Source organism: Myotis davidii, unplaced genomic scaffold (assembly GCF_000327345.1).
Source record: "Myotis davidii unplaced genomic scaffold, ASM32734v1 scaffold935, whole genome shotgun sequence".
In the NCBI taxonomy this organism is placed as follows: Eukaryota; Metazoa; Chordata; class Mammalia; order Chiroptera; family Vespertilionidae; genus Myotis; species Myotis davidii.
Window position 1 is genome coordinate 1466530 of NW_006286974.1, and position 24383 is coordinate 1490912.

The 24383-nt window shown below is 44.5% G+C and overlaps 1 long non-coding RNA gene across 1 annotated transcript; it reads left to right on the forward strand.

The window, feature by feature from the left end:
- Positions 1-4365: 4365 nt before the first annotated feature.
- On the forward strand, positions 4366-5211 carry LOC107182304. The gene is made up of 2 exons (XR_001513023.1): positions 4366-4480; positions 4906-5211. It is a non-coding gene; the product is annotated as an uncharacterized LOC107182304 (long non-coding RNA).
- Positions 5212-24383: the final 19172 nt, after the last annotated feature.

Genomic DNA, 24383 nt, shown 5'->3' on the forward strand with positions numbered 1-24383 from the left:
AAACTTACTTGTCCTCTCTATGTATTTGCTCTTAATTAATTTTAAATTTGAGTAAGGAAAAAATTCATGGAGGGACGACATCACCACTGTAGAAAAAGGTTGGAAATATAGGCATGTAATAAGGTAACATAATTCAGAAATCTTACCAATACTTCAGCTGTATAATTGTTAGCAATTATGCTCAATATTTCTGTGCTGCCGTTTCCTCTAAATAAGGCAGTCAGGGAAGCCTCTCTGAGGAAGTGGCGTTTGAGCTGAGATGGAGCTGTCATGGGAAGAGAGTTCCAGGCAGAGGGAACAGCACATGCAAAGACCCTGAAGTGGGAGCGAAGTTGGCAGAGTAAAGGGTCAGGAGAATGGTCAGTGGGGTTCATGAGAAACCAGAGAGTGGGGAGTTGAAGGAGAGGAGGTCCGGGAGACGGACTGGAGCACAGTCACAGAGCGGGGATGGGCTCCAGGCCAGGGAGCTGCTCATGTGCCCAGCCCACAGGTGATGGGCCAGGAATATAAGCAGGTTTATTAACCAGCATCAGACTTCGGGAAGGAAGACACTACCCGTTTAGCCTGGTATATTTTCACCAAGCACTCACGCTGTGCCAGGCGCTGACCGGAGTTCTGGCGTCCAGATTGTTTGCTTGAAGCTCAGAAAAGGCTGTAAAGAGGCATTTTCCCAAAGAGGACACATGACTGGCCCACAAATGGACGCAAAGATCCTCAAGGTCCCTCCAAAGCAGGCAATTCAAGTTCGAACACGTAGAGACGTTTCACAGCCATGGACTGACAACAGTTTGAAAATTAGAAAATATTAAAGCATAGAGGAGTGGTTCGTAGCTCAGGCTGCGGAAGCAGGCTTTCTGAGGTTCTGCGCTCTGCCACTCCTGAGTGACTTGAGGCTAGTTACTTTACCTCTCTGTGCCTCCATTCTTCTTTTTTTTCTTTTTTCATTTCTCTATCTTCCTGTCAATACTGCTTTTATCCCCAAGGATCAATGTCAGCGGCCCTGGATAAGTACTGTTCTTATAAAGGTCAGGGACAGAAAGATGACGTGGAATGTCTTATCACGGGCAGGACAGAACTGGAGGCCTCACAGATGAAACACATCTGGAGGAAGGAATGGGACTAACTCCTGCCATAGGCAGGGTAGCTGGCTGGAGCCTTGGAATGAATGGGTTCAGGGGGAAATGGATGAAAATTGGGCAGGTAGGGTGGACCCCTGAGCGGTCCCAGGGCCAGCCAAGGGGGTTTCTCGCCTTGGGACCCTTTCTGTTGTGCACACCAGTAGGTCACCGCTTGCACTGTTTACCAGCTGAAAAGTAGGTTGAGGAAAATATAATTATGAAGCAAATATTTTCAAAGAATGCTTGCCGGGAAGTACTGGTGGGAGGATCTGGAAGTGAGACAGGGAAGGGAAAGAAGCCAGTATAAGGTGAGTTACCGAGTAGGTTATCTCTCTGGGCAATGGAAGCCCAACCCCACCCTGGAACTCCAGGGCACAAAGTAAAACATATCCCAGAATTGTCCAAAGAAGTAGAGGTATTTATCCACCAGCTCCTGTCAGTCATTGGTGAAGGGCTCTACACAGGGGAAGGCGAACCCTCCCTCCTCAGCATTCTCTAGGGATGGAGGAGTAACCATACGGAAGGAGCCCGGGACCCCACCCTGTGGAGCCATGCCATCCTGGCGTCTCCATCGCTACAGAGACATCCCTGTCCACAGGTCCAGGATGGCTCCCCAATACCATGTCTGTTATTTCAGCCAACAGGAAGGGAACAGTGAAAGGAAGAGCATTGCCCATTCCTTGTGAAGGGCAGGCCTGTGGATATGTGGGGGAAGAGCTTTTCATTGGCTATAACTTAGTCACGTGACTCCAGCTGGTTGCAAAGAAGCCTGGGAAATGTGGTAAAGCTGTGGGAAGCCGTCTGTCCAGCTAAAACTCAAGCGTTCTCTTACTAGGAGAGAGGAGACAGGAACAGATATTGGGGGGAATCATTTGTAATCTTTGGCCAAAGCTTCTGACTCAAAGTAGCTCTACAATAGATTCCTGCTATTGTTGTCACCTCTTCTTTGAAAAGCCCTGTAGGTATACTTGAAAGATGCACTTAAATGCTGGTTCCACCGTACATTGGACTTTGGAGTCAATGTAGTAGGGTTTAAATCTTTATTTTCATGCCTTCTAGGTTGTGTGACTTTGGATAAATTACTTAACCTCTCTGAGTCATCTGTCAAGCATGGATAAAGGTATATTGCTCATATAAGGACTGGGAAAATCAGATAAGACGATGAACGTAAAGCTCAAGCGTAGTGTCCAGCCCGAATGGATGCTCAATAAATGGTTATTTTATTGTTAAGAAATGTGTATGGTGGATAAGAAAATGAGCTCAGAGATCAAACAGATCTGGGGTCAAATATACAATCTTCTGCTTCCTAGCAGGGCAAACTGTTTATAACCTCTCTGCACCTCAGTCCCCTCATCTGTGAAATGGGAGCAATAACAGGCCCAGCCCACAAAGCGGTTTGGAGGCTCTAAGGAACGGCTGGCACATTGGAACCAGCCAAGCAAAATGAGTTATTGTTAGGTTCCTGTTCCCGCTTTGAGCTTGTGGAGGAAGAGGCAGGGTCAAAAGGCTGTTGCTGCAAACAATGTTGTACAGAGAAGTCATACATGAAAGAATTACTGCCGTGTGAGTACACGAAGTTCACAAACAGGATATAATCTTTAGTGCTGGGAATCAGGGTAGTGGTTACCATTGAGGGTGGTGGTAGAGACTGGGAGGGGGCTGCTAGGTGACTGGTATCATTCTGTTCTTTGATCTGGGGGCTGGTTACCCTGGCGTGCTGCCTTTGTGAAAATTTATTGAGCTGTCATTTATTGAGCTGTGTACTTTTCTGTATGTACGAATATAGAAATAGGAAGTTTCCTCCAAAAAGTATCTGTGGTCTATTGGAAGCCAGCAGTGGTTGAAGGGCTGAAGGACGCACATGGGCCTCTTCCCTTGGCAGCCACCACAGTTTCTGTTTCCTCTCGAGGTACAGGCACCAGCTTCCACTCCAAATGCTCCAAGTGGCACCCACAAAATTCCCCTCCCCTTCCCCCTGTGATGCAGCCTGATCACCACATCCGGGTTCAGTCTTGTGTCCACAGAGCTCCCTCCCCCCGTGATGTGGCCTGATGACCACATCTGGGCCCAGCCTGGCGCAGTCAACCTGACTGACCACGTAACCAGTTCCTGGACAGGAAATGTCAATAACTCACCGTGAACAGCGGACTCAGATGCTTGATCAACACAAGTGGGGGTGGTGTTGTTCATCTTTATTTCATTAATTCAAACACTCTTTGGCACTCACTATATGTAGCTCTAGGTGAGGGTCATGGTTGGTTCAAAGATACTATATTCATTCATTCATTCATTCATTCATTCAATAAATAGATAAATAACTGAGCACCTACCAGGCATGGTACTGGAGATGCCTCTGTGCAGAAAACAGACAGGTCTCCTGGAGCTGACTTCTTAGTGAAGAAAGATGGACAATAAATAAACAAGTAAATATATAGCATATTAGATGGTGATGAATGCCATCTAATTAAGCAGAGTTGGGGATATGGAGTGTAAGACATGTCAGGAGTTTGCACATTTTAGCAGCATGTTCAGGGAATGCCTCCCTGAGAAGATGGCATTTAAGTAAAGACTTGAAGAAGAAGGGGGAGTGGGCCAAGCGAGGATGTGAGGAAAGAACATTCCAGCCAGAGGAGAGAGGAGAGCCAGAGAGGTCAGAGAAGTTGCAGGGAACAGATCCCTGCAATGTTAATGTCATAAAAACAAAGAAAAGCGAGGAATCATTCCAGATTAAAGAAAACTGAAGAGACATAGTAACTAGATGCAAAACATGACCTTGAACTGGACCCTGTATTAGAAGGGGAAAGTGCTGTAAAAGACATTGTTGCAACAATGGACAAAATTAGAATGTGGAAAGTAGATTAAAGCATTGTATCAAGGTAAATTTCCTGTATTTGGCAACTGTGGTGTAGTTACATAAAATAATATCCTGTTCTTAGGACATATATGCTGAAATATTAAGGGACAAATGGGGCATGGTGTGTGCAATCTCTTCTCAAGTGATTCAGAAAAATAAATATTAATAATAATGAATATATATTCACATAAAGAGGATGATAAAACATGGTAAAATATTAAAAATTGGTGAATCTGGGTAAAAGGCATACTGGAATTCTCTGACTTATTCTTGCAACATTTCTATAGATTTAAAACTATTTCACAACCTTTAATTGTGGTTGCTTCTGGGGTAAGCAAAAGTGAAAAATAACAGAAGTTCGTGTTTTAGACACACATTCTAGGCATTGTGTGCAGTTACTTACATGTTTGAGATGATTCTCATTTATTTCTCTCAAGTATTCCCATTGCATGGAGGAGGAAACCAAAGCTCAGAGAAGGGCAAAGCCCAGAACCAAAAACTAACCCAGGTCAGTCTCATTTTAGAGGCCCCAGAATCAGTTGGGTAGAATCTTTGCCTTTAAGGAGAGGAGATTTAGGATCTTAACTATGTAGGTGTGGGCTGTCCATTGTGAACATTAATCTGGGGTGTAGCTATTTGACCAGTTAGTCATCCAACAGACATTTATTGAAAATCTTTATTGGACCCAAAGGCAGAGTTACCAGTACTGGGAGGTATTAGGAGTTCTAGAATGTTCCGGGGTGACTGAGAGGCAGCCAAGATACAAACAGGAAGCATCGCTGTGTAAATTGCCCAAAGAGAGCTCAAAAGAAACGGTCCCGATACTCCAAGTGTCCAACAATTTGAGATGAGTTACTATTTGCATTGTCAGTAAATACCCACTTTCTTCCTGTTTCATATTTGGAATTTTGTATTCTTCTTCTAAAATTGCAGGAACTTCAGAGTCATAACCACTAAGAGTCGAGACGGAGCTCCAAGTCTGACGGGGCCGAGCAGTCACAACACAGTACGGATGCTGTGCTGGGGAAGTCGAGGCACCGTGGACAGCCTGATCCAGTCACTCAGGAAGTCCCAGGGCTTCTCTGACCCTTTCCTAACAGTTGCCTCCAAAACTCCTTTTTGACCAACAATGGATGTTTTCATCACCTGCTTTCCTGCTGCCCTGCAAGTGGCCTGGGTAAGTGCCAATGGCCCTATAGCACGGGTGTGATGATGCTAGGTAACAAATATGTGCCAGACTCCCTTCTAAGTCCTTTACTGGAGGCATCTCATTTAAGTCCCAGAGCAACCCTATAAGGGACATACTATTACTCGCTCCATTTTACAGACGAAGGCACTGAGGCCTGGAAGGATTAAGTACTTTGTCAAGGTCACAGAACTGGCAGTGGAGGAAGCAGGAGTCAAACCTGAGCAATGGGTCCACAATCCCCCAATACTAGGGGCCTCTGTGGCTCACACCTACCCAGAATCCCAGTTTTCCTTTGGGGATGCACTTGCTCCCCAACAGACCATATGATTTGAGTAGAGCTGACCACACTCCCTGGCTCTAGGGTGAATCATGTCACCCAGTCCTGGCCTACCAGAGCCATAGATTGTGCTGGCCATAGTGATTAATTCAATAGTGACCTCAGCCAGATCAGTGAGAAACCTCCCTCAATCCTTTACTTAAATCATGCAGAAGAGCCCTAGCCGGTTTGGCTCAGTGGATAGAACGTCGGCCTGCGGACTGAAGGGTCCCAGGTTTGATTCCGGTCAAGGGCATATGCCTAAGTTGTGGGCTTGATCCCCAATAGGGGACATTTCATCACTGATGTTTCTCTCTCTCTCTCTCCCTCTCCCTTCCTCTCTGAAATCAATACAAATATATATATTATTTTAAAAATCATGCAGAAGAAAGTACTCCTTAGGATGGCTGGGATGGTAAGACCTGCCAAGTCCCTCTGTCATTTACTTGAGAAGGAAGGCAATAGAGACAAATTTGAGCTAAGAGACCGAGCACAACTGAGCCCCTGGATCCAGCCATGCCTGAAACACCCAGACTTTCCCACTATATGAACTAATATATTCTCTCTATCCCCGCAACCACCTGCCTTTTTTTTTGGCTCAGGCTAGTTAGGCACATACTAGCAATAGATGTTTAAACATTGGTTATAGTTTAGGTCACAGTCACAGCCCATCTCCTTACTTTTCTTTTTTCTCCTTTGTTTTTCTCTTTCTTTTCTTTTTACTTTCTTTAACAGCTTTATTGAGATATAAAATTCATATACCATTTAATTCACCCATTTAAAATATTCAATTCAGTGGCTTTTCATATATATTCACAGTTGTGCAGCCATCTCCACCATTAATTGTAGGACATTTCATCACCCTTAAGAGAAGCCTTGTACCTATTATTAGCCACTTAAAAACCCCCCAATCTCTTTCCTTGCAGCCCTTGCTAATCACTGATCTGCTGTCTCTATAGATTTGCCTAGTCTGGACATTTCCTATAAATATGTTTATATCATATGTGCTTCTTTGGGTCTTTCTTTCACTTAGCATGTTTTCAGGGTTCCTCCATGTTGTAGCATGTGTCACTACTTCACTCTTTTTTATTGCTGAATAATATTCCATTGTATGGCTAGACCACATTTTATTTATCCATCTGTCACTTGTTGAACATTGGGTTGTTTCTATGTTTGGCTATAATAGATGATGTTGCTATAAACCTAATGTACATGTTTTTGTGTGGATATACGTTTTCCATATGCCTGGGAGTGGAATTGCTGGGTCACATGGTAATGCTGTTTAACCTTTTGAGGAACTGCCAGACTGTATTCCAAAGTGGCTGTACCATTTTCCCCCCCAATCCCATTAGCCATGTCTGAGCCTCCCCCAAGCCTTACTTTTGCTGTGTGATTCTGCCAAGTTGTTTCAACTCTCTGGGCCTTAGTTTCCCTTATCTGAAGTGGGAATGCACTGTTGTGAGGCTTTTTAAAAAAAATATATTTTATTGATTTTTTACAGAAAAGAAGGGAGAGGGATAGAGAGTTAGAAACATCGATGAGAGAGAAACATCGATCAGCTGCCTCCTGCATGCCCCCCAGTGGGGTTTTCCCCCCAACCAAGGCACATGCCCTTGACCGGAATCGAACCTGGGACCCTTCAGTCCGCAGGCCGACGCTCTATCCACTGAGCCAAACCGGTTTGGCTGTTGTGAGGCTTTAAAAGAAATCATGCATGTGAGATGCGGGCCACAGCTGAGTTCTTGGCCTCAGTTCTCATCTGTGAAATGGGGACAGCAAACGCATTTCCCTCACAGAGTTCTGAGGATGAAAGGGAACTCTGCCCCGCTCCCGCCCCCCGGAAGAGAGGCCAAACTCAATCAAAGATGGCTGTAGATCTAGATATAATGTGGTTCTCCTCTTTTCAAATGAACAAAACTTGCGTGAACACTTGTGGGCTACGCACCGGCTGTGTCACATCTATTAATGTTCCCTTGGTTTTCAAGTTGGAATTCCTTTGCCTGTGAAATTAAGGGAGAATAGTGGTCAAATTATATGATGATCAGCTGACCCACAGTGTGGATCAGTGGTGTGACCGAATCTGCTGATGAATGACACATTCGCTGAAATGGGGAAACGGTGCCAAGCTTTGAGTATGAGGGTGTGAAAACCCCATGACTGAGTCATGATCCCAAGGGAGTGGATGGGGGTGGGGAGGTAAGGAGAAGAGTTGGATAAAATCACAGTTCCCTACAGGCATTCTGACTTGCTCTCTGACCTCAATACTTCCTCTCCCTCCTTCTACAGGACCCAGTCATTAGAGTAAATCACTTGCATTTTCTGGAACAAGCAGTGCTCTCCAGACCTTTGTACATGCTGTTCTCTCTGCTGGGAGCACCCTTTCTACTCACGCTCTCCCTGTCACCTGGCAGAGCCCAGTTCATCCTTGAGTTTCCACTTCGAGGTCAACTTCTCCAGGAAGCTTTCTCCAGGGGGGATCCTTTACCTGGCGGGTGCAACTCTTATTTCCTCTGGATCAGAAAACAGCATCTCAGTTTTCCTTTGGGGAACCACTCCCTCCCCCACTCTCATCCATGGGGTTCAGGGATGGGCTCCTGGCTTCATAGGTGAGCTTGGCCAATCAGCATATTCCATTCTCCTGGCCACAGCGATTGTTTTGTGGATTCCAGAGAGGCCAATAAGACTCACTCCTGGGCTTTGGTTGGAATTGTTGGGAAAGAGGATCTCCCTTACCACTGGGGTTGCCAGTTACAAAAACAAAGCAAACTTCGAGTGGCTGCTGGCCATCTTTGCCACTATGTACAAAAAACCTTATGAAAGGAAATCCAAAACAGAGGAAAGCAGAGTTGAAAGATAGATCAATAGATAGATCGATAGGTAGATGAGAAGAGATGAAAAGAGACGAGAAGAGAAGAGAAGAGAAGAGAAGAAAGAGAAGAGAAGAGAAGAGAAGAGACAAATATTCTTTGACATCATTTGAGCCTCTGGATTCAGTCATGCCCAAAGGCAGTTTTACATGGTTTCTCATAAACCATTCATCCCCCTATCCCTCTTTATTTACTTGGTGGGCATTCTGCCACTTACAACCTAAACGAAAAGAGACGAGACGAGAAGAGAAGAGAAGAGAAGAGAAGAGAAGAGAAGAGAAGAGAAGAGACAAATATTCTTTGACATCATTTGAGCCTCTGGATTCAGTCATGCCCAAAGGCAGTTTTACATGGTTTCTCATAAACCATTCATCCCCCTATCCCTCTTTATTTACTTGGTGGGCATTCTGCCACTTACAACCTAAAGAAACCTAACTAATACTCCTTGACGGGCTGGGGTGGGTATCCTTTTTGGAATCTCAGCCCCTTTTCCTCTATTTTGTTACACTTACTGGATTGTATCATAATGATCTTTTGTTTGGTCGTATCTCCCGTTAAAGTCAAGGAGTAGTTGTACCTTGTTTACTGCTGTCTCTCTAGCACCTAGACGTGCTGGCACCTAATAGCACCTCAATGAATTCAATTTTAATTTCTTTTTAAAAAATTACAAACGAACCCTAGCTGATTTGGCTCAGTGGATGGAGCGTCGGCCTGTGGACTGAGGGGTCCCGGGTTCCATTCTGGTTGGGGGTGTGTGCCTGGGGTTGTGGCTCAGTCCTGGTGTGTGTGGGGCGGGGTGTGCGGGAGGCAGCTGATCAGTGGTTCTCTCTTGTCATTGATGTTTCTATCTCTCCCTCTCCCTTCCAGTCTGAAATAAAAATGTATTTTAAAAAATTACAAACAGATTCATGAAAGCATATATACAAATACACACAAAACAATTGTATAGCTTTTCCATGTGTCCATATGGAAACACACAAACACAGTCTGGAAAGATACCACCTATGCATCATGGTGGTTAGAAGAAGAATGAGCCTATGTATCGGTCATTATTAAAAATTAATTTAAAATGAAGCTTAACAAAAGCAGCAGGTGCTCTTTGTAATAGTGAATATATACAGTTAAAAAAGTATAGTCAGAAGTGAGCTTCCTTGCCCCTCCCAATAAATATTTGTTGATCGGAGAAATAAAAACCTTAAGTATAGTTGATGAATGATTGAATAAGAAAACAGTTTTATCCAAAGAGATCTCAATTTAAGGTAACCCTCTTCCCCCGTCCCTCCCCAGGGGCCAGCTGGTTTCCCTGGAAGCCTAGGTCTTGGGTCAAGGCTTTATTCATTCTGGAATGGGCCCCTGTCTGGGAGTCCTTTTTCCCTGGAACCACAGAGAATGACTCACAGGGTTTTGCTTTGACAACGAATCCCCTAGTGACCAGAGTGCCACCTCCTGTTCTTCACACAGGTGGGTTCTGTGTAGATTCCCCAGGTTGAGGGTGGGGGATGGAGGGGCTCCTGTGTAGCTGTGTGGCCAGTGGCTGATAGCTGATTCCCAAGACACAGCCTTCAGCAGACATGCAGCTCCTAGCTGTAACAGTGTGGGGAGTCTGTTGGCTCAGACAGTGGGCTCAAGGTCTGGGCCTGCCAATTAACTTCTGGTGGGACCTCTCTCATCTGTAAAATGAAAGAAGTCTGAAGCAGACCCTGGTGTTTGTTTATCTAATAACTGTCCTGCCCCTTCTTTCTTGTTCACAGAACCTTAGTTGGGGGGAAGGAGTGCGTTGGAAGGCCATGCGTTTAAGGGAAAGGTTGGGCCTCCCCCAACCCCAATGTTTCTGTGTCAAAGTGAGCACACATACGTGTATATCTGTCTGCTCGTGTGCGCGCGCACACACACACACAGGTACACACACACACGCACGCGCGCATGCGCACACACACACATAGTCGCCATAACTCCAAAACATTCACTTGCCAGTAATGGGTTTAGGCATGTGATAACACTCTTCTCCTCTCCTATTAGGCAAGTCATTTAATCTCTTTGTGCCTCAGTTTCTTCTTTAAAATGGGAATGATTCTTACATCCCAATGTTTGGGTCAGGGGTGAGGCTGGGGCCTCTGTTCACAGGGCCCCAGTGGATTTTATCAGCTAAACAAATTGGGAATGACCAGTTTGGGAGATTAATTCTAATCCCTGATTTTGCCGTTTACCATCTGGGCAAGTTCTCCTCCTTCCACAGCCCTGATGTCCTCATCTGTGAAATGATGATATTACCAACCTCAGTAGATCGTAGCATGAATTAACAATGGTTCCCAACTGGGGGTGATTTTGTCCCTCAGAGGACATGTGGCAAATGTCTGGACCAGTGTTCTCAGCATGGGGCACACCCCCCCAAGGGAGGAAATTTGATTTTTAAGGGGGGCAATTTGAGAATGAGTTATTAACAGTGAATTTTTTCCATTTCTTGTGGTTATGGGGTCCTCATATACAGTGTATAAATATATATTGTGACATTTATGCATTTCAGTTCTCTATTATATATTTTGAAACTTTATTTGCTATTTTTCATATCACTTCATATTATTATTATTTTTTAAACAATTTTCTTAGTGATTTCTTCCTCAGTACTTCAGCTGTCCTTTCGTTCTTTTATTTTTTTCTTTCATGGATGCCATGTTCTTTGGAAGCTTGTTTAGACCAAGTTAATGGCTGTTTAGGCTTCCTCCGCGTGAATAGGAGCTCACTTTTTGAATAATAAGAATTACATGTCACAGGGGGGCATCAGGATTTTAGAGATGTTTAGGTGGGGCCTAGCCAAGAAAAAGTTGGGAACCACTGGTCTAGACATTTTTGGCTGTTAGAACTGGGGGCTGGGAGTGAAAGGAGGGTGCTACTGTTTTTTAGTGAGTAGAGGCCAGAGGTGCTGCTAAAGATCCTACAGTGCACAGGATGGACCCCACTGTAGAGAATTTATCTGGCCCCAGATGTCCCTGGTGCCAAGATTAAAAAACTCAGGTTAAAGCTATTAATGTGTTATGTGTTCTAAGGAGGGTGGAAGGCAAGGATAGTTTTCTACAGAGTTGCCCAAGACATAAAGGAGTTAAGTGAGGTGGTATGGAGAAGGTTGGAGAGTCAGAAAGAGGTATACTGTTCTGTGTCAGGGTGATGGGGAGAGTGGCCAGAATCTCTGTGTCTGACCCACTGGGAGAAGCCAGCTGGCTAACCCTGACAACCCCATTGGTCAGACGATAGTCACATGGTCACACCTAGTGTCAAGGGAGGCTGGGAAATGTAGTCTTTATTCTGAGTGCCCATGTGCTCAGGTAAACTTGGGGTTTCTATTACTCATGAAGAAGAAAATGGATTGGAGGGTAACTGGCAGTGTCTGCCACAATCAGCTACCATTTATTGAGCTACTGCTGTGTACCTGATGCTTGGCACCCTTTGTCATTTAATTCTCACAACACTTAGGGCAGATAAGAGTTATGATCCCCATCTTACAGATGAGGAAGCCGAAGCTTAAAGAGGACAAAGGACTACCCCAAAGTTACAAAGCTAGAAATGCCCGCACAAGATTGCAACTCAAGTTTCTGAATGCTACTCTGCCAATGCTTGGTTGATGGACTCAGATTGAGCGGGCCACCCAGTTGGCTCCCTAGATGAACAACTGTTTGTTTGGTCTGCCTAACATCAGTGCCTTCTTCTGATTACAGAGCCCCAGTTTTCTTTTGGGGAATATAGAAGATGCTATCAGTGCCCTGGCCATGGTCATAACCTTCAATGCACACTGGTCCAACCTTTATCTCTTTGAGGACTTTCTTAGGTCACCAGGGTAGCAGTTTGTTCTTGCATGCTGGAATTTATGGGCAAAAACACTTCTGAGAGTAAGACGACTGACAGGAATTGGTAGATAAATCCCTCAGTACTCCAACCCTAAGATGGGATAACTCTGAGGTGCCTGTTCTACACTGCCTCCTGGAGTTCCCTCATGGGAGTTAGCTCCAATGGTCTGCAGTGGTCACTTACTCAATCACACATCCTCTGTTCACTGCCTTCCCTTTCCTGTCTCATTCCCTCAAGTCCCTAATGGTGCTGCCTGGGATCATCACCCAAATAATCTACTTGTATCTCAAGTCCTTGTTTTGGGGTCTTCTTCTGGGCCACCCCAAGCTAAGAGAGGAAACTATCCTCCCCATTCTCTGGTCTCTTTCTATGTAGTTAAAGTGGTACTGACCCCATCCCAACTCCAGGGATGGACATGTGACTCAGATCTGACCAACCACACCACCATGACTCTTTAACTACTGTGATTGCTTCAGAGATTGCCATGTGACTCCAAGCAGGCCAAGGACAACTTCTCCCTGGATTTCTGTTGGAACAATTGAGAAAGAGAACATTTTTCTGCTATGGTCCCTAAACTTTAGAATGTTGGCTTGGGGGTCCACATTCTCCAAGAGTGAAGCCACCTCAGAGGATAGCAGTGTGGAGATGAAAAAGAGTAATGAGAGCCTGATGACTTTAAGTGTATCCCTGGTTCCACGGCAGTGTACACATAGTTTTAAAGGTCATTTTTAGGCTGAGACGTCCTGGGCTCTGCTATTCCCCGCAGGCAGGACTATTTCCTATTTATTGCCTCCCTACCTGGCCCTTCAAAGCCACAGGATTTACAGTCTCTGGGTTTGGCTAGGAAACAGTTCTTGCCTAAGTATTACAAGTTGCTTTAGAAACATTGTGGAGCAAGGAGAGTTACCAAAGTTTAACGTTACCTTGCCGGTGCTCGATTGAGAAATGAACCGCTTTCATTTCCTCATCTCAGTCATTAAGAAAGAATGAAAGGTATTTTCCTCGGTCCTTGCCTAGCAGCTAGCTGGGACTTTGTGTTAGAAAGGTCTGAGTTTCTTTTACCTCCAGGCTCAATTAACTGGAACTTTTCCCCCCTCAACTTCGCAGAGTCTCAGGTTGGGGTAAGCAAGACATCTAAACTGGGGGACCTGGAGGGACAGGTTCCTGGAGGAGCCCAGGTGACTCAATCACAATCTTTGGGGAACAGACCTGGGAATTTTCCTTTCAAACATGCTTCTCCAAAAGTTGAGAAACTTGGGATTCTTTTATTTGTAAATGACAGAAAACTCATTTGAAACTGGTTTATGCAAAAAGGGCAATTTATTGGCTCTAGTAACTGAACACCCCGGCCGTGACTTAAATGACTAAAGAGTTCTGTCGGGCTGTAGGCCTGGCTGGATCCATGTACCCAAATGAGGTTGCCAGACACTGTCTTGCCATCTCCTGGCTTTGCTCTTCAGTGAGTTGGCTCCATTCTCAGTCTCCACTTGACACGATGGCAACCAGTAGCTCCAGACCTGCATCCTACCAGGTACAGTAGTTCCCTCTTATCCGCGGGGAATATTTTCCAAGACTCTCAGTGGATGCCTGAAACCTTGGATTATCCCGAACCCTATACACTCTTTGCTTTTTCCTCTACGTGCATACCTTTGCACTTAAAGGAAGTGGTTTATGGATGGCACCAGATGTTATATGACTCTCAGAATGGTACACAATTTAAAACTGAGAAAGTGTTTTTCTGGAAATTTCCATTTAATATTTTTGGGCCGCAGTTGACCACAGGTAACTGAAACGGTAGAAAGCAAACCGCAGATAAGAGGGGACTACTGTACAAGTCTGGTGGGAAAGAGAATTGTTTCCTGGAAACTCTGCTGAAGTTCTAGCATTTACTTTGATTGAACTAACTTAAGTCATCGGCCATCTCGGAACCAATCAACTGTCACTCAAGGAAGGCAATGCTCTGATTGGCCTGGTCACATACCTGTTGGAGTAGGAACAGCCCCACCTGAACTTCAGGGACTGAAAGTCGGTGAGGTGAAGTTCCCCTATTATATACTGGGTGCTGTGAGAAACAGGGGGAATGAATGCTGGACAGGCAAGGACAACTGATGTCCAGCATAGAGTACCTGGCCTAGGCCATAAACCTCAGGGGCTCTGGGCTTCTTGGCACCCTTTTTGGGTCTTTGGTCCAGATCACAAAAGGAGAACCAAGGTCCCCACTCAAGAGACCACCAGAGCCATAAAGCAGACTCTGTTGATTGCTTAATTCCCCTTTTTCTTGCCCATGGAACCTAATTTTGGGTGGTAAGGAACAATTATGCCAGGCCCAAGGAGTGAAATCTGATTGGTATAAGTCAGACATGGCAAGCTTGTCTCCCTTTGTTTTCTTGTTGGGGTAACATGGGATCCAGTCCTGGCCAATTAGGTAGCTGGGGTAGTCTGCTGAGGACTTCCGGGAAGCATTCTTCTCCCCGTCAAAGAAAGAGAAGATTTCTCTCCCAAGCCCTTTTCTGTTGCACACGCATTCTCGCACCCTTTGGACACTGTTGTTTTAGAATGTGACATTTGGAGCTACAGCAGTCATTTTGAGACCATGAGGGAAAGGCCAAGGAATCCTTGAGAAATGAATATTAAGATGTTAAAATATGAGAAAGCCTACCTATTGATTTTTTTTTAACCTGAGATAATAAGTGTCCTAGTCACTTAAGGCCCTCTTAAATGAGTACCAGTTACCTGCAGCCCAAAGCACCCTAGTGGATCCACTCCAGACTGTAGAAGTTGAAGGCAGAGAGGGCAGAACAAAAAAGGCTACGACTTCTCAGGAATTTTTCTCGTTGTGAAGCTTCTCAGGTCTCTTCTACTCTGCTCTCTGAATGTTCTATTATGAAGCTCTTGCACATGATAAACATTAATAATTCGCCAGGACCCTACGACCATCGATTGAGTTTTGTAAACTCCCTTGTAAGTCAGAAAGTTGCCCGAAGCCCTGTGCAATCATTTACAACCCACAGGGTGAGAGGGCTGGCCTGAGAGTCTGGTCTCTAACATCTTTACCTTTGTTTTTTAAATGTTTTATTTGTTGATATCAAACTTACAGAAAAGTTGGACAAATAAAAGAGGACAAAAAACCCCCACCTATATACCCTTCACCAGATGTATCTATAGTTAATATTTTATTTTATGTTATCATTCTGTGTGTTTAATTTTGAACAATTTGTGCATAAGTTACATATATCATGTCTCCTTACTATTACATAGTTCAGTATGTATTCGCTAAGAATAGGAATATTACCTTACATGCCCCCAGTAGAGTTGCCAACCTCAGTACCTTTAACACTGATAAAATTATTTAATCTATCGTTTCTACCATGGTATTCCAATTTTGTTAATTGATCCAATAATGTCCTTATGTTTTTTTTCCCTCAGGTACAAGATCTAGTTTAGGGTCAGACACTGCATTTAGTTGTCATGTCTCTTCAGTCTCCTATAATCTGGAATATTTAACAGCCTTTCTTTGTCTTTTATGACATTGACATGTTTGAATAGTACGTCCCCCTCCCACACCACCCTTTGTCTTTTTTTTTAAACAACACTGTTTCTCAGTTTGGATTTGTCTGCTATTTTCTCACGAGCAGATTCAGTGTAGACATTCTCAACCTGGCCACTGATTGTGATTCTAATAGAACCTAGCCATACGACCCTGAGTAAATTACATCTCCTCTTTGAGCCTCATTTTCTCTATTTGTAACAAAAAAAAAAAGGTTGGCCCTAACCGGTTTGGCTCAGTGGATAGAGCGTCGGCTTGTGGACTCAAAGGTCCCAGGTTCGATTCCGGTCAAGGGCATGTACCTTGGTTGCGGGCACATACCCAGTAGGGAGTGTGCAGGAAGCAGCTGATCGATGTTTCTCTCTCATCAATGTTTCTAACTCTCTATCCCTCTTCCTTCCTCTCTGTAAAAAATCAATAAAATATATATTTAAAAAAAAAAACCTTGGGTTAAATGATTAAACTTTTCATATGACACTAACCCTCTAAATTCTTTTCTTTTTTTTTTTTCTAAAAGGAAATAATAAATAAAAGAAAGTAATAATAAAGTAAAGTGTCACTGCCAATTTGGGATCCATTCGTTCACTAGATGCTTACTGTTCACCAATAGCAACCAGGACACTTTCAATAGGAAGGTTCAAAAAACCAACTCATACTCACTTGAGCTACAACAAGGAAAAGCCCAGAAATAGGTTTAGCTTCAGGGCAAGCTGGATGCAGATGCTCAGGTGATGTCACATGGAATCTGTGCCTCTCCCTTTGTTTCAGCAAAAATCCTCGGTGAGGCTCTCATTGGCCAGAATTGGATTATATGCCCATGGCTGTACCAATCACTGTGGATGGGAGGGGAAAGATGGCTTCTGCTTTCCATTGTTACAGCAAAAATCCTGGATCAGACTCCACCCTCAAAGCCAGGAGGTGGTGTCTGCTCCTGGACTGTGTATTGGTTAGGGCAGCAGTGTCACTGTGCATGACTATCCCACAGGATAAGGGATTTATTACAGGAAGTAGACTTCCCACAATTATGAGAGGAGTGGGGAGGTGAAGGCTAGTAAGAGGACTTGGAAGATCAGAGAAGAATCACTGGTCAAACAGGAACAAACTGTGCCCAGCTACAGAAATGAGACTGCAAAGGAGAATTGGCTCACAGAGAGGTCTATAGGAGCAGTTACTTCTGTCAATGTACAGACAAGCATCTGGTCAGGAGCCCAAGGCAGCTTTTGGTCAGCAGGGCCACTGGTGAAAAAAAAAAAAAAAGAGCTGGAAGTGGAATAGTTGAGAGCAAAGACAAATTCACCAGTCATGAAAAAACAGACAATTACAATCTAGTTTGATAAGTGTTTTAATAGAAACAAGCAAAAGGTGCAATGGGAGTCCCAAGGGTTAACGGAATCCAGTCTAGAAATCAAGGAAGGCTTCCTGGAGGAGGCTTTTGAACTGAGATCTGAAAAATGAAGAGAGAGCCAGATGAAATGAGGGAAGAAGAGAGGTGAGGAAATAGCACTGCAAAAATCTAGAGGTGAAATAGGATATGTGAGAACTAGAAGTTCAGTCTGGTTGGGGTCCAAGTAAGGATGGTCAGGGTTGATGCAAGGGGCCAGCAAGGGCCGGATTGCAGGTCTTTATAACAAGGAGTTTGGACCATGCCCTAAGAGCAATGGGGAATCTTAGAAGGATATGAATCAAGGGAGAGGTAAGTGTCACATTTAGGTGTTCACAATTTGGAGGTGGGAGGGTTTTTCTAAGCATCTCCCTTCTAGGAAAAGTCCAAATACTTCCATTGGAACAACAAAAAGACTGGAGGTTGGCAGCTTCAAAGTTGTTGCAGTGGTTCCTGGTGTTCTCAAGGACCCTGGCGGGCTCTTCTCATTGTTCCTCTCTGTCATCTCCAGCAGCTGGCTTTTGGCCTCAGACTCAACACTTGTGACAGCTGCTGCAGTGCCACATATCATATGAATACCGGATATTGATCAAAGAAAGAAGGGAGGGGCATGAGCAAAGGGCTCTCACCATGTGAAGCTCTATGTGTCTTATTAGTAAAGTGAACCCCCTGACTTCTCCTGACGTTTCATTGGATCATGTGCCCATTCTGGACCAATCGTTGCTGAAGGGGAATGGATTACTGCTCCCATGTAAGATGGATCATTATTTATCTGCTGGGACTGGAGGAAAACCCATCCTCAAAGATCAAGGGATTTCTACCCCGTAAGCTGAGCCCTAAATCAAGGCTCTTTGGAGTGTTACGTTTTGTGAAAAATATGGGAGGAAGCCAAATTGCTCAAGGGAGCCTCGGGCGGGAGTGCAGCTCTGACAAAGTCTTGGTCAAGTCAGTGCGGAGCTCCCACAACACAGACTGCCCTTAACCCCCACTGTCCTCAGTCATTGGCTGGAGGCTGCTCAGGGTGACCTTGGTCTTGGCTTGAAAGTTGAAATGGATCTCAAAGATGCTGTATCTGGAGGCTGTCAGCTAACAGCACTCTTCACAGGAGAATAGCAAGTTCTTCCTGGAAAGCTGTGTCCGCCCCCCCTCCCCCCAGGGCTGCCCAGTATCTGTCCATCTTGCCCAAGGAGGTCAACCTTAAGATGACATTTCCATTTTTGCCCTGATCAGCATCCGGTTTCACAGGAGTCAGAAGACCAATTGAGAGACTAGGCTCAATTCAGAAATTCAGTTTCATTTTTTAAAAAACACCCCCTCCCCTACCCACACACATAATATTTTCATTATAGTAAGATTAGAATAATTTTCCACCATTGAAAAGATGATATAAGCTCTAGCTGGTTTGGCTCAGCAGATAGAGTGCCAGCCTGTGGACCAAAAGGTCCTAGATTTGATTCCGGTCAAGGGCATGTACCTCAGTTGCAGGCTCCTCCCCAGCCCGAGCCCTGGTTGGGGCTCATGCAGGAGGCAAACAATCGATATGTTTCTTTCACATCGATATTCCTCTCTGTCTTTCCCTCTCTCTTCCACTCTCTCTAAAAATCGATGGAAAATTATCCTGGAGTGAGGATAAAGAAAGAAAAGATGATATTAATAAGATCGTAATAGCTAACATTTATGGAGTGGTGATTATGGGCCAGGCACTGTTATAGACAACTCACATCCGTTACCTCATTTAATCCCAACACTGCTGCTTGAGGAAGTTACTTAGCTCCTCTATGTCCCCGTTTGCTCATATGCCTAGTGGGGAGACACAATAAATTAACCACATGGGGTAGTTCTGTGGATTCAAAGAGTTAATCCATGTGAGGTGCTTGGAACATTGCCTGGTTCAAATAACTGCTTCATAGAGAGTAACTTTTTGGTTGTTGTTAATTCTCACCAGAGGATATACTTTTTTCACTGATTTTTAGAGAGTGGAAGAACGGAGAGGGGAGGGAGGGAGAGATAGAGAAAGAAAGAAAAAAACATTGATGTAAAAAACACATTGATTGGTTGCCTCATGAAGTCACCCGACAAGGCTGGGGATCAAACCTGCAATCCAGGTACGTTGCCCTTGACCAGGAATCGAACCAGTGACCCTTCCATGCAGACCGATGCTCTAACCACTTAGCAACACCTGCTAGGGCAAGAGTAACTATTATTTTCATTACATGTTTTCATTTCTTTATCTGCAATTCTGAAGTTTATTTTTAAAAGCTATGAAAACCAGCAATTTCCCAGAAGTCTGGCACCAAAACTTATTTGGGAGCAAACCTTCACCTTTTCTGAGGCTCTTCATTGTCTTATTGAACCCACTTAGTGTGAATATTCCTGTGTTTCATATCAATGTGTTTGATGATGAGATGCTATAACATATATGGCATATATCCCACGTGGCTTTTCTAAAATCTAAACATTTCTAAATTTGGAAACACTGATCCCTGATAAGAGACTGTGGACTCGTGGCAGCTCTCAGGTGGGTGCTATTAAAATCCTTATTTTATGGAAGAGAAAACTGAAGCTCAGAGTGATTTTACCCTTAGTCCAGGGCCACCTAGCTAAGGGGTGGGAGAGAGAGGTTGTGAACCCAAGGCAGACAGATTCCAGAGCTGCTGTTGTGGGGGAAATTTGTTCTTAAAATAGATTCCTTTATTGCAAGACTTTCCAGAGTCTTTAACCTGCTAACGTGCTCTGTAAATCTCCGGGGGAGGGTTAGAAAATGCAGCCTTCTCCAGACTCGCAGACTGTGGATGTCAAGGTCGTTTTCCAGAGGGGAACCTCCAGTGCTAACACCGAGGACCAGGGAGGCCCCTTGGGGGAGATAAGGACCCCTGGGCAGACCAGGAGCATAACGGGGCCAAACTGAGCACACACAGGCAGGCAGGGAAATCCCTGGCGACTCCCACCCTGTCACCAATTGACTTCATCATCCTCACCCAAAAACCCTACCTCCGGACTCGTAAAGCAAATGGCAAAGCCATCTTTGAGGTCCCTTAGCTCGCCAACAGCATTTTCGCTACCGTCTTTGAAGAAAAGCAGGCAGGCTGACACATCTGAAGCAGACATTCAGAGAAACTTCAAGAGGGTGCAGTTAGTGCCAGGTTGTTGGAAATCCTTTGAAACGGCAGGCGGGGCTGGCTGAGCTGTTCAGTGGCGGGAACAGAGGCAGGAAAAATTCTGACTGTCCCTGGAGCTCTACCATGCTGTCCCAGATCACTTTCCAACTCTTTAGTAACCAAACTCATCAACAACCTTTTTTTTTTTGCTGTCCCAACAGCCTCTCTGAGACGATTTCAGCAAGGGCCAGGCTTGCCAGATTCAATTTATTTCATGCACTTAAAAGAAATGTAAAACTCAATTGTTCTGCTGACTGGGAATTTTGCCTTCTAATTTTTGAAATAGTGAAAGCTGATCCAAGATAAGCAGAATTCAGACAAAATTGAAATACCCAGAAAACGTAAGTCTTCCCCTTATCATTACTAGTTTTACATCTCTCCTTCCAGGTGAACTCTAATTAGACATGCATCAGCATATACAGTTGTATCTGTTGAGATGCTTTTGGCTGCAAGTAAACAATATCCAATCTACACATATATGACTGACATAGAAGATATTTGCATGTAGCGTTTCAAAGTTGGTTCATTTAAGGGAGCAGTATCTATCATCAAGGGTCCAGCTTCTTCCCCTCTCTCTGTTCTGGTCTCCATGACCTCTGAGCCTTATATATATGACTGACATAGAAGATATTTGCATGTAGCGTTTCAAAGTTGGTTCATTTAAGGGAGCAGTATCATCAAGGATCCAGATTCTTCCCCTCTCTCTGTTCTGGTCTCCATGACCTCTGAGCCTTCACCTTTGTGTCTCAGTATTGGGTCAGTCAGTAGGGTAGGCACGAGAAGTATCCTGGAAGCCACTCCCATGCCAGGACAGCAGGCAGTACCTTCACTGGGCACTTAAGAGATTGTGAGTGCCATGGTGACAGCCACTAAGCCCAAAATGAATGGATTCCCCAATTTAGCTTCTCTTTAGCTCTTGCCCTGGCTTCTCAATGCCACCTGCTGCCAGGGCAGGGAATGAGGGGAGTTGATGTTTTTGGTGCTTGCAATTAAAATACCTTAATTATGCTGTTCTAGTCAAGTAATCACATGACTCTGTGGACATATTCAAAAAGTCTGGGCAATTGAGGAGCCCTGAACTCTTGTTTCATTCTTGTCACAGTAGAGCTACCTCCAGATTTAAGGAAAGCAGGACCAGACTGGGCCATGGAATGGATGTAAAATGTGAGTTTAAGAGAGAAATTGAGAGTGATTCTAATGAGCATTTGGGCTTGAGCAACCAAGGGTTCAGTAAGGAAGAAAAGATTCTGGGGGCAGGAATCCCAAGTTCAATTCTAACCATGTTAAATTTGAGATTTCTATTAGACATCAATAAGTAACAGGCATTTATTACCTTCAGACTTCTTGATGAGTAATTCATACATTTGTAAGTTGTTGTACCTATAGCCAAAAGTATCCCAACAGATACAATATAGGCATATATATGTATATTAGCATATATACAGTTGTATATATGTATATTTATATATAGGTATCTATTATCTACCTATTATCTATTTGCGATGCATGCATTCAGGGGGTGGGGAGACTAGCAGCTATGGAATGGGAGTTGGGGGAAACTAAAAGACTTACTTTTTCTGGATAATTTCATTTTACTTAAACAAGGAAATGGAGGCTCAGATGTAAGTTGCCTGAGATCATACAGTGAGTGGGTGACAGGGCTGCCATTTGAAAGGAGGTTGGCCTGGCCTCAGAGCCCAGCTCCTTCTACTCTAACACACTCTCTCCTAATGGAGCTAGAGAGGGAAATGAGTTCTTCCAGGAAAAGCGCTGGTCTTCTCGCTGGCTCTCCCTGGGCTGGCTCCTCGGAGTGCCTCACTGTGGCAGCTCCTGTGGCTAAACATCAATAACTGCCTGAAGGGATTCCTGTCTGTGGCTAGAAAAGGCCGTGTGCACTCTCCTTCCCTCTGATATAAAACCTGCAACGACTATGGCTACAGCTGCAGTGAAATTGGTCCCCGAAGGTCCCCAGACTACCTACCTGCCCCAAATGGATGGATTTCTCCTCTTTCCTTTACTTAAGGATTAGAGCTGCTTGGGATTCCTGTTGGAGAAGCCCAGTTCTGTCACCACTGATGGAACTATGTGTTCTTGGACGAGTTACTCGCCTTCTCTGTGCCTCGGTTTCCTCATCTGCAAAATAATATTAGAAGCAGTAGCTATCTCACAGAATTGTCATGAAGGCTCAGTGAGTCAGCAGATGGAAAGTATGGGGTTCTCTATCTACCTGGCTCATCATCAGTCTACCTGCATGGCTCCTACTTCACACATTCCCTCCCTCGGGTCTTAGCACATGCTGGTCCCTCTACCTGGGATGTTTTTCAGGTCTTCCAGAAACAGTCCCTTGATTTCCCCTCTCTCCTACTTTCTGTCCATGGTGCTCAGCAAAGCTGATTCCATCTCCACCTGGCTCTGTGCCAGCCCAGCCACAGTATTTTACGGTATCTTCTGAGCGTGATAAGTGATTGGTTCAGAAATGGACACATGACCCTGTTTGAACCAATGGGACTTCCTTCTGGGATGTTTTGTTGACAGCAGTGAGAAGAGATTCTCTTTGCCCTGTAGCTGCTGAGAGAGCTGGAGCCACTGGTGCCATCTTGTCCCAGGAGGCGAGGCTCATTGCTGAGAGAGAGGGAATGTATCTGGGGCACTATTTTAGCCCTTGGATGCAGCTATGCTTGAAGCTGAGACTTGAAGCTAGTCTTTTCAATTAAATTAGCCAATCAACTTTTTTTTGCTTAAACCAATTTTAGTTGCGTTTCTGTCACTTACGCTCATATTAATACTCCTCACAGTGAGATCCTCCTTTTCACTTGAGCAAGTTTGAATGGGTTCTGTCACTTATGATCTAAAGATCTTGGACTAGAATTGAGCCTCTGTTCTGATGACCGAGCTTCCGCCCAATTTCCAATGACTCTGTAGGTTCCAAGTTTTGGGCCTTACTTCCTTTTCCTGACTTGCTCTTTTGAGAACTTGCCTGAGAAAAAGAGAAGTGGGACCTCCCGGTCATCAAGTGATGACAATACGAATAATCACACCTGTCCTGTGAGGAAGTTAACATAATCAGCAAGAAGTGAGAAGAGGGTCAATGAAGGTAGAGCTGTACAGATGAGGAAACTGAGGCTCAAGGCACTGGTAAAGTGACTTGCCCAATATTATCCACCTAGTACAGTGGTTCTCAACCTTCCTAATGCCGCGACCATTTAATACAGTTCCTCATGTGGTGGTGACCCCCAATTTCATTGTTACAAATTGAACATAATTAAAGCATAGTGATTAATCACAAAAACAATATGTAATTATATATGTGTTTTCCGATGGTCTTAGGCCACCCCTGTGAAAGGGTCGTTCGACCCCCAAAGGGGTCACGACCCACAGGTTGAGAACCGCTGACTTAGTAAATCAGCGAGCTGGGATTTGAACGCTGATCTGTATGACTTCAAAGCTGGCCTTTACCCACCACCTCGACTGCTCAGCAGCTGGAGCGTGCCCAGGCACAACCACTGTCTCAATGGTATGCATCTAAAGTCCCCAAGTTTACGTTCTTCGACCTCCAAATTCCAGGTCTAGGTGTTTATCTTAAGAAGCTGAAGTTGTGCTTCACGACATGGAAAGTGAAAAACTAGAGACAACCTAAATGTCTTTGAATGGGGATTGGGTAAAGTATGATGTGGTAAATTGTGCTAGGAAAAGCTATATATGTTACAGGTTAATGGTGAAAGTCATAGGCTCTAAAATCAGACTGTCTTGAGTTCAAATTCTAACTCTGCTGTTTATTAGGTATATGCTCTTAGTTAGTTTACTTGACCACTATGAACTCTACTTTCTTCTTCTGTAAAATGGGCATAATATTAGTTCCCACCACAGAACATTCTTAGGAATATTAAATGAGTTAAAACATAAAGTGCTTAAAAATATCACATGAGCCCTAGCTGGTTTGGCTCAGTGGATAGAGCGTTGGCCTACGGACTGAGGGGTCCCGGGTTCGATTCCGGTCAAGGGCATGTACCTGGGTTGCGGGCACATCCCCAGTGGGAGATGTGCAGGAGGCAGCTGATCGATGTTTCTCTCTCATCGATGTTTCTAACTCTCTATCTCTCTCCCTTCCTTTCT